This window comes from Pinus tabuliformis, chromosome 9 (genome assembly GCF_031772625.1).
Source record: "Pinus tabuliformis cultivar Carrire ecotype Pingquan chromosome 9, CPIR1, whole genome shotgun sequence".
Taxonomy (NCBI): domain Eukaryota; kingdom Viridiplantae; phylum Streptophyta; class Pinopsida; order Pinales; family Pinaceae; genus Pinus; species Pinus tabuliformis.
Genome location: NC_142307.1, coordinates 1806201676 through 1806219590, shown reverse-complemented (window position 1 = coordinate 1806219590; position 17915 = coordinate 1806201676). Strand labels below are relative to the sequence as shown.

Below are 17915 nucleotides of genomic sequence, written 5' to 3'. Positions count from 1 at the left end.
CCTAGGGATGTCAGGCAGATTCTGGCTGGTAAGTTGCCTTCACCATAAGTACCTCCCTTCAGACTGGCCTTCATCTGGGCCAATCTACTTTCTTATCAGCCTCATCACTTCGCTTAGTTAGGATATCGTAAGCCTAAACGAGACCGCAACAAAATGAAAACGGAAATGTAAGGAGACATACCGCGGACGTTGAACGTGGCCACCGACAGACTGTCTCCGAACAAAACAGACCATGGTTTCTATCCAATAGTATTGGTAAAAACTAGTTTGAATCTTCAGTGCTGGGCTACTGAATGTGAGAAATAAGTTTGTCTTTATTTTAGTGGATGGGGTTTCTGTATTCTTGCTATAATCACGCAACACAAAAACACTGCTGAACGAATCAAGTGATGTATCAGGGTTGTTTGAGAAACAATTCCTATTATCCTAACTTGATATTTAAAGAAAGAAAAAGAAAAAAAAACACGAAATTTTTGAAAATTTTATTTATAGGACAACTTCGTATGATACCAAAATGTTTACTTAGGCCATAACAGCCATATATGTGAGAACTAAGTAGCCTCAACTAAGATTGTAAAGACTCTGGACACTACATATCTCCACAATGGTATGATATTGTCCACTTTGGACCTAAGCCCTCATGGATTTGCTTTTGGACTTACCCCAAAAGGCCTCATACCAATGGAGATATTTGTCCATCCTTATATATCCATGATCCTCCCCACCTCTAGTCAATGTGGGACTTTGGTCGTATACCCAACAAAAATAAACCATTCGGGTGTACATGTACCATTTTGAAATCTACTCCATGAATAACTAACATGGTCTTTTTGCCCACTGGATTGTCCACATGTGGAAGTGGTACACCCCATCAAACTCCCACTCCCACCCCTCTCAATCTTAAATGCTTTGCCTGGCTGAATCTTTGCAATCGTATTCTAACTTGGGAAAACTTGCTGAACAGGGGCTTTCAAGGTCTAAGTAAATGTCCTCACTATAAGCTGGCCTTCGAAGACTGCGTTCACTTTGTATTGAACTGTGTTCACTTGTATCCAGGCTATTAAACACATGTCCCCTATTGGACCGCTCATCTATTCTTTACTGCATGGTCTCTTGGGCTTCTAGAAAGAAGGCTTACAGGGCTGTTCCATTATACATCCTTTGGTAACTCAGAATAGATGCATTTTCGATTTTCGAGAATAAACCTCCTGACATGTCAGTCTCCAGCCTCAACATCACTGCATATTTTCAAGAGATAGGTCTTTGGTATCGTCCGATCCGCCATCGTTTCCTTTATTGATCTGCGTGAATCTTTTCCTTTTGGGTTTGTCGATGGGGTTTCGGCCTCCGATTGTGTGGATGTGGGGTTATAATTAAAGTTAGCCTTTACACAATCCTTTAAGTTCCTTCGGAATGGAAGCCATGGATCCAATAGTGTGGATGTGGGTTATAATCAAGTTAACCCCTACACAATCCTTTCAGTTTTTTGGAATGGAGGCCATGAATTCAAATAGTAAGTTTAAAATGGTTGCCTTTTTGGGAGTCATCCAATGCGCAGTGTGGCTAGATTTAGATAAAATTTTGGTTGGGTGACTCGAAATCCACTATTTAACAGATTCACGAGTCCAATACTCTTGAGATCCCTACTTTATTCAATTGGATGGAAGCCATCAAGAACCTGTTCTCCTTTTTTCTGAGATCTCTTCTGGCACGTCTACAAAGAGCAGAATTCGAGGGTTGATGCGCTCTCAAAGAGTGACATCTTTCTCATTCCGAGGCAGATGCATTACAAACATTTGGTTGATTGCTATATTAATGGAGAAAGCTCCTTTGTGTTCTGACTGCAACATGTAGTGCTCGCCTGGTTTCGAATCGGTCCTCTTTATGTTCCAAGATATCTTTTGCTTTCAAAATTTGTCTCACTGGAAGTGTTTTGTTGTCGTTGGCTCGTTGGGTTGCTCCCTCATATATGTGTTGAAATATTTGTCCTCTTTTTCTGGTTTCTGAGCGCCTATGTGACTTTTATATTTTCTTCTCCTAGGATATTTTGTTATATAGGAGACTGGATTGTAATTGAGATTGACTATATAACTCCTCTTTACTTATTAATGAGATATGTTGGTTTTTTTCTAAAAAAAAAAAAAAACTCGAATGACTATAGGTTTTTTTAACTTTTAAGTATTAATTAAATATTATTTATATTTTACCATAAGATAACAATGAGTTGTACCCCTAGTTTAATTATGATTTTTTTCCTTATCAAATTCATTTTCATTAGAAAAAAAAAATCATCTATCTAACTATAAAATACTGTGAACAACACTGAGATATATCCAATTCAATTTAAAACCACTTATCTAATTATAAAATGCTTTGATCCAGACTTTTATATAGAACGAGCCATCTATCTCGTTACAAAATACATAAATAGGTAGACAGACCGATCGTTAGAACTTATTTTAAGTTTTCAGATATTATAAATTATAATTATTATGAAATTGCATTTACTCATAGTATAATACATTCGTTTTTTTCCAGACTCAAATATATTTTTTCCCAGACTCAAATATCAGCATTATATTGTCTTTCAAAAACTCAAATATGACATAGTACACTCTGTGCATTGTTGTCCATCTAAACCTTATCTCTGTGCCATTAGATCAACGTGCTTGGGAGTTCGACTGTCACCCAGAGATTCCTTCATTTCAATGAGGGAAAGAAAGGGAATTTATGTGATTTCAGTTGCTTAGATAGTTATTCAAAAAATTTCGCTGAAAGAAGCCATTGTTATTATTTTTTATTTTTTTATTCAATTCATTGTATTGAAGAGCATTTAAGCATTACAAAGATATTTAGCAGATTTTTAAAAAATATTTATCAGATTTGAGTCACAACAATTATGGTTTGTTTTTTTTCCTTTCACTTTATGATAGGTTTGTTGTGTTACTTAAATATTGCGTTAATTGTAGGTTATGACAACTTCCCAAAGGAGGACATTTTTTATGATATGTTTGTTGTGTTAATTAAATATTGTGTTAATGGTGGGTTATGATAACTTTCCAAAGGAGGAAATTTGAAAGAATATTTGGGGGAAAAATATTAGAACAATGTCCGTAGTTTCATATGGTTTTTAGCCCAAGGAAAAATGTTAACATTCGATAAATTAATTAAAAGAAATTGAAGGTTCATTCTATTATTTTTGTAAAGTTGAAGAAGAGAATGTTGAGCATCAAAATTTGTTTTTTTAGAAACTATGTGGATTTTGCTTCTTTTTTTTTTGTATTAATTAGCGAAGGTACTAGACATAGAAATAACACCAAGCTAATTATTTCTAATGGGAGAGGTGTTGTTTTCATTATTACTGTTTTTTTTTATCAAGGTTGGTGCTTCTTTGTAGGTCTCATTTTTTGGGAAATTTGGAAGGTTGGAAAGAGTACAATTGTTGCCTTTTTTACAATAAAAGCCTACCACTTAATATGAGATAAAATCAAGTTCAATGTTTGCGAATTAGTTCTCATCCATCCATGGCTAGAGTAGGATTGACCAACTATTTCCATTGAAAAGACCATTCTTGAGCTATGGTTCATAGTTCCTAGCTCTTTATCCCCTCTTGTGAAACCCTCTTGACCTTCTCCATTGTCTTTAGAGCACGAGCCTCCTTCTCCTCATGGATTTATAAAGTTTAATTTTGATCATGCTTCTAAAGAAAATCTAGAAATCTACGATTGGTTGGCTTCAAGAATTAATAAGGAATAACCAAGGATCCATCATTCATGTTTTCACTCACACTATGGGATTCAATAGCAATAATGTAGCAAAACTTTGTGCTATATAATATGGTCTACAGTTAGCCATTAAAATGTTCTTTTGCAAAATGGTAGTAGAGGAAACCTCTCAACTTATCATCTCCATCGTCAAGAAAATTCAGCGTTGATTAAATCTTGGAAGAGTTTCTTGTAGTTGGAATGTGGAAAGCAGCCTGGTGCACATGGAAAATCCTCTCCAAAAATTCTGAACATCATTCCCTGTCATGTTTGGTGAAAAGCAAATAAGGTAGAAGACATGTAAGCTAATGAAGGTTGCACCCTCTCATCTATTTCTCTCAATCACTCATGAGACAAACTTACATCATCAACACTAAAGAAATATTGTACTAGACTAGTACAACTTAATTTGGCTTCCCCATATGGGGTGACACAGGATATGAAAATCTGAAGGGAGGTTAGGTAGTCATCCCATGAGTTAGGGACAAGGGAGGATGTGCAACACCCTCCCTCTCCTACTTGATTAGTTAGGCTCATTTTAGTGTAGCTCTAGAAATGATGGGTATTCACTATGGAAATGATCTTCACATTCTAGAAGGAAGAGGTTGTGTAATGATGTTGGTGTGTTCACTCACTAGAGCTACATCCATGATGATATTTTCTCCTCACTTGCTTCCTTGGATTGAGGGGTTTCTCCACATTTAAAGCATCCATGGTAAAGCGTATTAAGAAATTAAGACTCTCCATAGTAAAGTAATGATAAGTCTCCATGATTAAGAATCTTGTTCCATGCTTTCTTATAATTTAACTTACATATCATGAAATAAATATTTTAATCTTTATTAAACATTAATATCCATCCATATTTATTAACAATTTAATTTATATGACAATACTCATAAATTATTTCCATTTCTTTTACCTAAATTTTAATTTTAAATTTCATTTAAAAAAATAAAAAAGCCAAAAACTTTTACATGGCCACTAATTTGATATAAATACGGATGACGTGTAGTAACTCATAATGTAATTTGAATGAATACCAATAAAACAGTTAACTTTCAAAAAATAAAAATGAGAAAAAGAGACTCCGTTGAAGATGAGCATGGATTTTTTTTCGGTTGAGGATTGGCCTAATCGAAAAACAGATAAATTTTATTCCAATCTATTAGAATGCAAGTCCCATCACCAACTTCAGTCTCTGAAATTTTGGTGTTTGAAACCAATTTACAAATAACCTCACCCATACTCATAAAACACGATCACAGATCAAATACCAAAACAAATACCAAATATGTAACATTCGTCATTACGACTACGTGACTTCAATCATCGGTGTTGAATGAAATATTACGATCCATGGTGTGAGTAACGCTGAACTAGATGTAGCTACAAAGCCTTAATAATTAATTAAGTTCAAATAAATCAAATCACCAACAACTACAACGTAAGATGTAAGATGTATAATAGTGCATGTTACAATACTATTTCTTTACCCTTCTTCGAAGACTTGTTCGAAGGTGGACTCTAAATTATTATTATTAATAAGAATAGATAGATATGTCTAGAGTATTATTGGAATATTTTGTTTCTGACTTAAAAATAATTATTATAATTTTAACATGAGATTTTGTTTTCTTACCTCTAAAATTAATAAAAAAAAATATTTATATCAACCAATAAAAAATAAAACTAATAAAACGTCTTTCAATGCTTGACATTTTCCACCTTAATACGATATCAATTTTTTCAAAACTAAAAAATAAAGAAATTATAATTACATTAAATAGTTTTAATTCGAAGCGAATGTGTAATACTTTATCCGGTGATACAGAGTTTCGAAAAAAATATTGATATTGTAATTTGGGAGAAATGTAATCTATCTATATATAAATAAATAAATAAATAAAAGTAATATAATTTTATAAATTCAATTTTTAATTTAGAATTGATATTTGGTCTTTAAAATAATTAATTGAAATTAAGAATTTTTTGTATTTTTATTTTTTATTAAGTGAAAGGTATAATAGAGTTGATATGTAGCATTTAAGAAATATTAATAGAATTAATATGTGGTATTTAAAAAATAATAATAAGAATTATAAATAGAATATTTCAATATACACTATTTCAATATGAGTGGGTGGGGCATTTAAAAATATATTAATAATAATTAAATATTTTAATGTTTAAAAAATCAGTTATAAATATAATATTTCCATAACTATGCTCACAGGCTTAGACAACAGGGGTGATAGGATGTTCTGTTAAGGCACTCTGTGGGAAAAAATCCGCCATGCTAAGGGTTTGTGTGGAGTAGCTAGGGTGGGTGACTATGATGGATTAGCTGCCCTGGGTTTGTGGATACTCAAGACACAAGCTAGGGATGCTAGTCATGGTTTGTGGATACTCAAGACACAAACTAGGGATGCTAATCATCTCATGACTGACTGACATAACCTAGCCCAAAAAAAAAGTCAATAACCATGTTGAATAAAATATTTCAATATCATATTATATAAAATAAAATAAAATAAATATTTTCCTTATGGTTAAAACATTTATTAAAATGTTGCTTAAAATAAACGTTTTTTGTAATTTGTTTCATATTTAACATAAAGTTGATATGTGATATACATATAGCACCATAGATCCATATTAACTTAACATTTATGAGTTTTCAATATAAATCAAATATTTTAATATGAAAACATTTTTTATGTCTTACATTATAAAATAAAATAAACATATATCTCAATAAATTTTATCCCTATTAACACTTAATAAATTAAAATTAACATACATTTAATTTTAATAAATTAATATTTTAAAATTATAATGAATACGTTATCTTTTTAATATTCAATTTCCACATAATACTCTTCATTCTTTACTTAAATATAAAATAACATTAATATTATGTTTTTAATAATTTTCTTTTTAAACCCTTTACTGCTAATATAATTGCCCATTCAATACGTGTTTGGTGTGGATTTATTGGTTAGACATCGTTCGGAACTTTCAAAAAAAACATCAGTGTCTTAGGTAAGGCTGAAATAAATAATTTATTATAAAGTATTAAATCAGCGAAAGCTGTATATACCGACTGTTCAATTTTGGGGTTGGTAAAATTGAACGGTAAGTAGGCCTATACAGCTGCCGTTCATACCGTATTGGTTGCCGCTTACGTAGTACATCTTAAATTATTTCTCCGAACCCATAAAAGTGTTGACCAGTGTAACGATGCGATGAGATGAGATTATACATGAAAAACGGGGTGAAACCAGCAACGTGGGTAGGACGAAACGTCTTGGTAAGCTCGTAATTTCATTGCGTTAACTAATAAACTTGGGCCAGGCGCGTGCGAATCTTGATAATGCTTCGTTTCTGTTCCCAAGAAATTAATTATGAAAGTAATTAGAAGATTGACCGGGAAGGGGCTGAAGGGACTTATTCCACGATTGCTAAACTGAAATACAGATTTCAGGCATAAATACTTCTTATCGTTCGCGAGTTCAAGGCCTCGCCCACTGTTGATTCCATTGACTTTCGGTGATAGCTTTCCATTGCGATCTTCCTGTCTTGGCCTGCAGGTGGTTATCTCAGCGTTTGCATCATTTTGAATTCGCACCTTGTTGGCATTAAACTGAATGGGTTTCCTACAAGCGATAATCCTTATGTGTATGGTGGGAGAGACAGTTTCCGATTATGAGATTAATTTTCCTTCTTTCAATGTCGCTAATTTCAGCCTGTTTGGCGGCGCAAGCTTGAGCTCCTCTGGCTTGGAAGTGACGCCAGATGCAACTAGCGATCTATCCTCCCTACCAAATAAGTTTGGAAGGGTTTTATATAACGAAAAACTCTCATTATACGGAACAGGAGCTGATACAGTTTTCAGTACCTCATTCGTTTTCAACATTAACCAAACAGCCCAAGGTGGCGGGGAGGGTCTGGCTTTCGTCATAACTTCCGACCTTTCTATGCCTGATAATAGCTCTGGCGAATGGTTGGGCCTCTTCAACTACTCCACGAACGGGACGCACCCTTCTAGATTGCTCGCAGTCGAGTTCGACACTAAGATGAGCCCAGGCACTACTGATCCCGATGACAACCATGTCGGCATCGATGATTCCAACATAAGCTCCATAGACTTCATCTCTCTGTACCCGTATCACATCAATTTGAAGGGCGGCTACGATATCCAGGCATGGATTGAGTACTACACCTATGATAGCATGTTGTACGTGTACGTCGCGAACCATTCTGATCCGATGCCTGCACAGCCTAGCCTCTCCTATGAGACCGATCTGTCCCAGATTCTTGCCGACCAAGGCGCTTATTTCGGCTTCTCCGCTTCCACGAGCAACGCAACGGAGCTACACACTATCAAATCATGGAACATTACTGTTCAGAGTGGTTCCGCATACTCATCCACTGGTAGCAGCAATCCACATGTACCTAGCACATTATTATTGCGTATTGCAATTCCAGTTCTGTTCATTGTTTTGATTGCGACGACGGGGATTGTAGTGCTACTCAAATACCGACGTAAGTCTCAAGCAGAGGCAGCTATCATATGGGACGCCTTTCAAAACCTTCCAGGCCAGCCGCGGGAATTCAAATACAAACAGCTGAAGAAGGCCACCAATAACTTCAGTGCTGCAGCCGTGCTTGGATGCGGCGGTTTCGGAACCGTTTACAGAGGGACTCTCCCAAAGGAAAATATCGTGGTTGCTGTAAAACGTATAGCCAAAGATTGGAGACAAGGTAAGGATGAGTTTATCTCAGAGGTCAGCATTATCAACCGCCTTCGACACCGTAATTTGGTGCCGCTGCTGGGTTGGTGCCACGAGAAGGGACAACTGATTATGGTCTATGAATACATGCCAAACGGCAGCCTCGACAAACATATTTTTAATAATAGTGACATTCAAGGCGTGCACCTGGACTGGGAACAACGATACAACATTGTCTCGGGCGTCGCCTCGGCTCTGTTGTACATCCACGAGGAATGCGAGCAACAGGTGATCCACCGGGACGTGAAAGCTAGTAACATCATGCTTGACTCAGAATACAATGCCCGCCTTGGAGACTTCGGCCTCGCCCGCCTGATTCAACACGACAGGGGGTCGTTCACGGCCACTGCTGTAGCCGGGACCCTGGGCTACATCGCACCCGAGTGTTTTCACACCGGACGTGTCACAGCCGAATCAGATGTCTTTAGTTTTGGCGCTGTCGCCCTTGAGGTCTCGTGCGGAAGGCGTCCCAGATCAAGTACTGGTGAAGCCGCGCCCGATTTGGTCGGTTGGGTTTGGAAACTGTACCGTGAGCACAGGCTCTTGGAAGCTGCCGACAGTCATGTGGCTCTCGTTGGCAACGCCAATGGTAACGAGGAGGATATCAAACGTTTAATGATGTTGGGACTGGCGTGCTCCAATCCCAATCCAGCGGACCGTCCAACAATGAGGGACGTCACGCAAATTCTGGCTGGTAAGTTGCCTCCACCAGCCGTACCTCCTTTCAGACCGGCCTTCATCTGGTGCATCGATCCGCTTCCCGATATCAGCTTCACCACTTCACTTAGCACGGTTATTATAAGCGGAAACGAGAGCGCAGCAAACAGAAACCGAAACGTATCAGCGGACGCTGAACATGGCCACCGGCAGACTGTCTCCGAACAAGATAGACCACGGCTTCTGTGGTACAGTATTGGTAAAAACTGGTTTCGATCTGCAGTACAAGGATAGTGAATGTGACAAATACGGTTGTCATTTAAAGTCAATCAGGGTTTTAATATTTTGCTTAAATTGTTATTTGGGATAATTTTTAAATACGGATTAGGTTGTTGGAGTTTTGTTCAGAGATTTTTTTTAACAATATTTTTATTATTTGGAATTTATTGGATCTAAATTATATTATTTATATGGCTTGTAATTTGAATTTTATTGCAATATCCAAATTAATTGTGTGTAATGTCATCATGTCTCCTTTACTAATTTCTTTGTTGGTATCAGATTGTATGGGTGTAATAGGTAGTATTTAGGTTGTTCAAGTTTTGTTAAGAGATTTTTTTAACAATATTTTCATTATTCAGAATTTATTGGATCTAAATTGTATTATTTATGTGGCTTGTAATTTGACTTTTATTGCAATATCCAAATTAATTGTATGTGTAATCTGTCACTCTGTCTACAAAACCAATTTCTTTATTGGTATTAGATTGTATGGGTATATAAGTAGGATTAAGTTATTGGAGTTTTTTTGAAAAAATTTCTTAACAATATTTTCATTATTTAGAATTTATTAGATCTAAATTGTACTATTAGATCTAATGAGTTGTTTCGTACAAGTCATGTTAAATTCCCCCCCAAAAATACATTCTTTTAAAGCTTTATTTTGAAGAGGTCAAAGATAGGACATATTCTGTCATGCCCCTACACTGGTGATACTCTTCCAACCGCACTATAGTGAAGTGCAACACTACCAACAGTTTCCTTTTTACCAATACTTACGATTGTAGACTATGCCTAACATTCCATACTTAGTTTATTTTTCATTACCAAGTATTATCTTTGTCATTTATACAGTGAAAGCCCATAACATTCACATAAACAACATTATACAAGAGAAATGCACAACAGTATAAAGGGAGGGGCAACTCCCTGTAATATGAGTCTGCCCGAATCAATGTATATAATCTTCTTTTATAAGTACAAGTTAAATCTTGGGAAACCCCAAATTTACACTTAGCCAAATTTCCAACTTCGGCAAACTTGGTTGCCCAGCTCGTCGGCGCCTTCGCACGATCGCTGCACGACTCACCAGCCCTTCGTTCACCTCGTCGCACGATCGTGTTGTTTGTCAACTTGGGCGCGCATCGTCGTAACCAAGTCGCCACACACGAGCACCTCCGCACGAGTCACACCTTTGTTCACAACCTCAACACTTCACTGTTTCCACCGTTTCATCATGCACGCCGTGCCCTACTGAAGTTGCCCATCCACACGATTCTTCGTTTTGGCGTGCACGGCGCGCCCTCACCCGGTCGCCCGTCCGCACGTCCACCCAAACTCATTCACCCGAAAACTTCACCCGAGTCGCCACACGACTTCACCCGGGTCGCCACACGATTTCACCCGGGTCGCCACACGATTTCACCCAGTTCGCCCGAATGACTTCACCTGGGTCGCCACACGACTTCACCCGGGTTGCCACACGACTTCACCCAATTCGCCCGAACGACCTCACCCGGGTCGCCACACGACTTCACCTGGCTCGCCAGAATGACTTCACCCGGGTTGCCCAACGACCTCACCCGGCTCGCCCGAATGACTTTAGCGGGGTCGCCCGAAGACCTCACCCGGCTTGCCCGAACGACCTCACCGGTTCACCCAAATGACCTCGCCCGAGTTTCCTGCTCGACGACCTTGCCTGAGTTCTGCCTGAACGACCTCACCCAAGTCCTGCCTGAACGACCTCGCCCGAGTTCTGCCCGACGACCTTGCTCAAGTTTTCTGCACGACTTTCCAGCACGAGTTTTTCGCCCGAGCTTTCTGCACGAGTTTTTTGCCCAAGTTTCTCACCCGACTTTTCTAAATGAGTTTTCCACCTGAGTTTCGCCCGTTGTGCGGGCTCATCCACGCACCGCAGAACTCCTTGTTCGAACTTGTGTTGATCGAATGATGATTTGCCTCCACAAATTGTCCACTAATATATACGGGCGGGTGGTGGGTTATGTCACCCGGTCGACCCACACCCAACGCCTAAGCCGACTTGTTCAACATGTTTCCTTCGCCCGAGTGGAGGGTCAGCCCGCCCAACTCATGGGACCACCCTCTCAACTAAACCAACATCATATAAACTCGCCCTTGGCTCGTTCAATTCGCATTTCACACGAGCTCCTCGCCCGTGCTTCGCATGGTGAAGGTGACCCGGACTGTAGGTCCATACATCCTCCCCCACTTGAAGTCATTGTCATCCTCGACAATATCTCATCCCCGCAACCATATGTCACCAAGATATCCATACCAAGGCATATACCCCATCGGTATGTCATACATCGGAAATCATCTCAATCCATGATCATCAACCACCCTATCACAATCTCCACATGTTGTTCCCACCGTGGAAGGCTGGTCCCTCCATCTCAAGCTACATGCCCACTGCAACATATTGTGTTGACCTCATCATGTGTCATCCTCATGTGAACTGTTGTCATGATACTCCAACAAATGCTAACATATATCTATACACTGATCGAACCCCAGAATCTGAGCTAGTTGGGTAGCTAATCCAACTGTCGCACTCAAACCATGACAATGCACATCCTCATGCCACCATCAGTTGCTTCTCTGAACATCTTGTAATATCATCAACTCGATCAATAAACCATCTCCATACAAGTGTAAGCAATGCTCAAGTCCATGAAGTAGTCTCCATCCCATCTGCAACATGCTGTCCATGATGTTTTCTATCCAACATCAACATCCATCTGCAAAACATCCATCTCTTCAAAGCGAAGAGATCATCTCCCGACTCTCGATGTGCCACATGCAGGTCCATGAAGCAACCTCCATCATATCTGTAATGTTCCATCCCTCAAGTCTGCTATAGAAACAAGTATACACCTATGTCATATATCCATGTGCTACCCATGATCATAGATCAATCAACTCCCATGTGTCAAAAGTGGTTAAGTCTCGACTTAACCCATGCCCAAGTGTTTCCACCAAGGCATCATCCTCGCCGTAACTCCATCACGCCAAAGTCACAACAATCTCATGTTCGTCATGAGCTCCATGTGTCATCTCCAACCAATATCTCGGAAAGCATACAAGTCTCGGCCCAAAGGTCTTTGCAAGATGACTCAGCTCTCCATGTAGTAAGAATGCTCCATAGTCTGCTCAGAACTCCATCCAAGTCCATGGCCTTGTTGTACATAAGTGCACAACCTCTCCATCAGCTCATAAGTAAAATATCTCCATGTCACACCAGCAAATCCACTTGCACAACATCCCTGCCTTGGCACTCCTCATTGGATGCCCATAAATGACACCTCGACAAGTGCTCCTGCATAATGTCCCTGCATAGACTGCCATGCTCCATGTCTCCAACCTGATGTTCATGACTAAGTTGGCCATCTAGTCCAACCAAGTGGACCCATCACAACAATCGGTCATCCTCATCCAAGCTTGCAATCTTTGGTCTAGTGAACTCGATCACCCAACCATATCATCATCGCATGAGTCTCTCCACCATGGCTCCCCCAGTAAAGGTTCCACCAAGACTTCCTCTTGGTCTCGGCCATGAGAAGTCCACCCAAGCAACTCAAGTGTGTGCCCTCCTCAATCTGTCCATGAGTCATGCCAAGCACTTAGCCAATTCTTCATGTAGCTAAAGCATGACCCATTCTTCCACACGATCATCATGTTCCTCCCTTGTCACGGGCCCTTGTACCTTCTACCATAAGGTCACAAACAACCCCAACAAGTCCTACAACAATCAACAATCCTTGCTTCTCCATACAAGGTCTCATCGTAGACATCCATTGTAAGATGCTCCCTTGCATCGGCAAACTGACTTTGCCCTTCCCTACATACAGTTCATCTACCAAATGCTCAATTGAAACACAAGTATCAATAGTACTTACATCATGATCATGAGGTTCCTCCATGTGAGTATCCTCATTCATCCATGTCTGCAAACTGCATGATCCTGGTCCAACTTGATCAATCTCAAGTTCATCCTCCATCATGGTCACATCTACAACATCCTCAATCATCACGACTTCCTCTTCCTTGTTAGCACAATCTGCAACTTCATCTTGCTCCATTGTCCAACCAAGTTGAAGAAGTTTGTCTTCAACATTCCTTTCCAAGACTTCAAGTTCCTTTCGAATCCATGAGTTCTATTTTTTCAACCGCTCCAACCCGTATAAGGTAAGCAAGAGCTTCCCTTTGCATTCTTCCAAACCTGCCATGCCTTGTCGTTTAGCTTGGCCCAAGCACAAAGCTTCTCCTCTGCTAAACCCGTTTCACCATTCACCTGAATCACCCTGATATTCCACCTGTCACCTGCAAAACTTGAACTTCCTGCCAAGTCTTCGGTCTTGTAGAATCAGCTCCTTGATTCAGTACACCAAGTTTCCTACAAAACTTGGACCAGCTCTGATACCACCTGTCATGATAATGCAGTGGGATCAGCACTTCATTGTCAACCCGATCAGCTTCCTAATCATCAGCTCTGATACCACCTGTCACGATAGTGCAGTGGGATCAGCACTTCATCGTCAACTCGATCAGCTTCCTAATCATCAATTCTGATACCACCTGTCACGCCCCTACAATGGTGGTACTCTTCCAACCGCACTATAGCGAGCTACAGCACTACCAATCGTTTTATTTTTACCAATACTTATGATTGTAGACTACGCCTAACATTCCATACTTAGTTTATTTTTCATTACCAAGTATTATCTTTGTCCTTTATACAGTGAAAGCTCATAACATTCACATAAACAACATTATACAAGAGAAATGCACAATAGTATAAAGGGAGGGGCAAATCCCTGCAATATGAGTCTGCCCGAATCAATATATATAATCTTATTTTATAAGTACAAGTTAAATCTTGGGAAACCCCAAATGTACACTTAGCCAAATTTCCAACTTCGGCAAACTTGGTTGCCCAGCTCGTCGGTGCCTTCGCATGACTCACCAACCCTTCATTCACTTCGTCACACAATCGTGTTGTTTGTCCAACTTGGGCGCGCCTCGTCGTAACCAAGTCGCCACACATGGGAGCCTCCGCACGAGTCACACCTTCATTCACAACCTCAACACTTCACCATTTCCACCATTTCGTCGTGCACGGCGTGCCCTACCCAAGTTACCCGTTCGCACGATTCTTCGTTTCGGCGTGCACGGCGCGCCCTCGCCCGACTGCCCAACTGCACATCCACCCAAACTCGTTCACATAAACAACTTCACCCGAGTCGCCACACGACTTCACCTGGGTCGCCACACAACTTTACCCGGTTCGCCCGAATGACTTCATCCAGGTCGCCACACGACTTCACACGGGTCGCCACACGACTTCACCCGATTCGCCCGAACGACCTCACCCGAGCCGCCACACGACTTCACCCGGCTCGCCCGAACGACTTCACCCGGGTTGCCCAATGACCTCACCCGGCTCACTCAAACGACTTCACCTGGGTCGCCCAACGAGCTCACCCGGCTCGCCCGAACGACCTCACCCGGTTCACCCGAATGACCTTGCCCGAGTTTCTTGCCCGACGACCTTGACCGAGTTCTTCCTGAACGACCTCACCTGAGTCCTGCCTGAACGATCTTGCCCGAGTTCTGCTCGATGACCTCGCCCGAGTTTTCTGCACAAGTTTCTTGCACGAGTTTTTTGCTCGAGTTTTCTGCACAAGTTTTTCGCTCGAGTTTTCTGCACAAGTTTTTCACCCGAGTTTCTCACCCGAATTTTTAACTTTACTTTTCTAAATGAGTTTTCCACCCGAGTTCCACCAACTGTGCGGGCTCATCCACGCACCGCATAACTCCTTGTTCGAACTCGTGTTGATCGAATGATGATTTGCCTCCACAAACCATCCACTAATATATACGGGCGAGTGGCAGGTTATGTCACCCGGTTGGCCCACGCCCAATGCCCAAGCCGACTCATTCAACATGTTCCCTTCACCCGAGTGGAGGGTCAGCCTGCCCAACTCATGAGACCGCCCGCCCAACTCGCCCAACATCGTATAAACTCGCCCTTGGCTCATTCAATTCGCATTTCACACGAGGTCCTCGCCCATCCTTTGCATGGTGAAAGTGACCCAAACCGCAGGTCCATACATATTCAGAAGCATGTTTTCTTAGGCCATAATTACGAGCCATCAACATAATTCTTGCAGGAAGAACCATTGTAGTGTACCGTATAAACTGGAATTACTATACATTCAAGTTATGTGACCCTTTTTGGATTTTATGTATTTCTTAAATTTTATTTTCCTATGTTTCAATTGAAAAAATTGAGTATCTCATTTTAAAATACTGCCATCCAGACTATATATCTATATATATATATATATATATATATATTATTTTTCTCATAAAATGTTGTCGTCATCATTATTTAACTTAGCACTCAATTACATTCACTTATAGTATAACACATTCTTTTTCCTCGAAACTCAAAAAAATGAGATATTACGTTGGTGTGCATTGTCGCCCATCTCATCCTTATCTCTAGCGATTAGGTTAACATGTTTTGGAGTTCCATTGTCCATAGGTTACCCAGAGGATCCTTCATTTCAATGCTGGAAGGCAAGGCAGGGAGTCCGATATGCCAAATTGAAAATGGCTGAATCTCTATGGTGAAGGATTACAGAAAATTCAATAGCATATTATTGCAGAGGGAAACGACCTATCGTTTTGCCTTACGCATATCTATATATATGTGTGTGTGGGGGGGGGGGAAGAACCTTATTTATTAGTTGATTTCAATGGACTAGATTGTTAATTCATTATTTTAGGAGAAATAAAGTTATTAATTTTTATTTTTTAATAATGGATGATATTCAAGAGTATTATAAAAATATTTTTCAAATGTATATGAGGTGAAACTTTGTAAGCTAAATAATTAATAAACTAAATTATTTTTTTCAAGGTACTTTCTAGTTAATGTTATGTTGGTAGAGATTTTTAAAAACTTGAATTTGAATTGTTTAATCTGTAAAATTGGAGTAGTTTGGGAGTTTTTCACAATGTTGAATCCATCTATATATTCAAATTTTCTTTTGAACAATAAAAAATCATACCAGTGAAAAAAGCCATTTGATTATAAATTAGACTATTTCTATAGATATATATATATTTTTTCATCTAATTAAAAAATAAATAATAAATACAAAAGAAATATATATATGATCAGTTGAGTCAAAAAGTGCAAAAAGATGCCCATAAGATTTTTAAATTGAAGAAGTTGTACTTTGGTTTCCATATAATTTAAGTTTTTTGTAATGTATTTTTGTAATATTTTTAAAATTATATATTTGAGAATTTTTGTTTTGGCTAATGTCAAGGGGTCTAGAGTTAAATCCATTATATAGTAACTTATGTCTTGACTTGTTGTTTATGAGTTTGAATGTGTTAATTTTCCTAAGAATGGACTAAACAAATTGATTGAAGAGTAAAACATCTATTATCCAACAACTACTTATGGACCAATGCTAATGTTATCCATCCCAAAGTGTAGGGCACTTAAGAATCAAGAATTAGGGCAATGGAGTGGAAATCTAGGTCAAGATTACCTATAGAAAGAAACATGGAAGGAGCCTTGGTTTCAATTGAGGCAATATAATGACACTCATAGCTACAAAAGTGGGTTTAATCTGGCCTTTGATCCTTGTGAAAAATACATGAAAATTATTAGAGTGGGTTTGAATGTTTTTCTTCATTTTCTCTCGATATTGAGTGAGATGTGTTTGTGTGGGGGTACTTCAATAACTAAATCTACATAAGGAAATTATGTTGGTTGCCAATTCATGAAATTGAGTAATGTTTTCCTTCATTTTCTTTGGATTTTGGAGTGTGATGTATTTGTGTGATGGTCTTTTAGTAACTAAAGTTTCAGGAAGAATTAATGATTATTGTCAAAGTCAGATTTCCTCAATGTATGCTATGATCTATTGAAGATTACTTCAGAAACGAAGGAACCTTCCAATTCAAGGAAAGATCATGAACAAGCTTCCCTCACAATGCTTGGTAGATCCGGAGTTAAGATGGATCTATGCTAGTTTAATTTCCTCCTTTAAATAGGCTATATTCCACATGAATACCATGGGTTCTCATCAACCTGGAGCTCAAAAACCACCTTCCAATTCAAGGAAAGATCATGAAAGAGCTTCCATCACAATGCTTAGTAGACTCAGAGTTAAGATGGATCTATGCTAGTTTAATTTTCTCCTTTAAATAGGCTATATTCCACATGAATACCATGGGTTCTCATCAACCTGGAGCTCAAAAACCACGACTAACTTGATCAAGTCAAGTTTACCTTATTATTTTAGTTTAAAGTTATTTTTGTTTTAAGGTAGAGTTATTTTTAATTTTCTTTATTTTATTTTTGACCAAGTAAAAA

General features: G+C 39.1%; 1 pseudogene; it reads left to right on the top strand.

Annotated features, from left to right (window-relative positions):
• Nucleotides 1-7447: 7447 nt before the first annotated feature.
• LOC149155981 (putative L-type lectin-domain containing receptor kinase S.5 pseudogene) lies at nt 7448-9513 on the top strand (annotated as a pseudogene).
• The last annotated feature ends 8402 nt before the right edge of the window (nt 9514-17915 follow it).